Here is a 947-nt window from a genome sequence, read left to right on the forward strand (position 1 = left end):
AGGTTGGCTGTTATAAAGTTTCCAAACTGACCAAAGACCAACGAATGACTTCTGAAGAAGGGTGGATTTATTTGTAGTTTAGTTCAACAATAATTTGCCCCGTCAGTGATATGGTTTGAATGCTGCCTGAACGTTCCGAATTTGGCAGACACGGTGAGGACAATGCTGAGGAAAATTGCCACAAACAAAGTCCTGGAGCAGCTTGGCCTCCGTGGAAAGTCAGGAAAAGTGGCGTTTGAGGACTTGCCCCTTTACAGAATAATAAATAGTAAGTGTTAATAATAGGTTTGCATCTTTGAACATATGTTGCATGTATGCTCACAAGGTCGATCTTTATTCTAAAGGGAATTCTAAATTGTGCTGGTGATTGCAGAGGCATGCAGGGGTGTTTACAAGCAGACGACCACAGCTGAAGTGGATTGTGAGCTTGGAGACGTCCTGAAACTGGCCACTTTTCGAAAGGGAGGTTCAAAATTTGAGGTACGGAGAAGATAAGATATCCCAATTTTGAATTCCCATTTTATTGAAGTTCCACTGCATGTCTTTTGAATTTGCAATTATAACTACTTGCAGGAGAAGAGGAGGAATTAAGAGGGAGGACAAAAAAGGAAAAAGAAACAAGCAAAAGAACAGCGTGAGATGAGAGGTAAATGATAAAGTAATTATGCCAATGTTTTAATTCAATTCAATTAATCTACATTCAAGTGCTGTATTTGTGATAATTATTTACTTCCATGATTTGGGTTTCCCTGCTTGGGCTGCTGCCCCCGCGACCCGACCTCGGATAAGCAGAAGAAGATGGATGGATGGATGGATGGATTTACTTCCAGGAAGAGAACCAAGAAGGGGCAGGATACACTGACGCGCACGACCAAGACCACTGCATTCCATTCCATTTATAAATGATAAATGGGTTATATGTCAAAGCGCTTTGAGTACCTTGAAGG

At 41.4% G+C, this 947-nt stretch overlaps 1 long non-coding RNA gene across 1 annotated transcript in view; it reads left to right on the forward strand.

The window, feature by feature from the left end:
- LOC133642684 (uncharacterized) overlaps positions 1-646 on the forward strand; it is a 904-nt gene extending 258 nt beyond the window's left edge. The window contains exons 2-4 of the long non-coding RNA XR_009824578.1: positions 3-268; positions 374-480; positions 574-646. This is a non-coding gene — a long non-coding RNA (uncharacterized LOC133642684). The remainder of the gene's footprint in view (positions 1-2; positions 269-373; positions 481-573) is intronic.
- The last annotated feature ends 301 nt before the right edge of the window (positions 647-947 follow it).

The sequence above is a fragment of the Entelurus aequoreus genome, linkage group LG25, assembly GCF_033978785.1.
Source record: "Entelurus aequoreus isolate RoL-2023_Sb linkage group LG25, RoL_Eaeq_v1.1, whole genome shotgun sequence".
NCBI classification, from domain to species: domain Eukaryota; kingdom Metazoa; phylum Chordata; class Actinopteri; order Syngnathiformes; family Syngnathidae; genus Entelurus; species Entelurus aequoreus.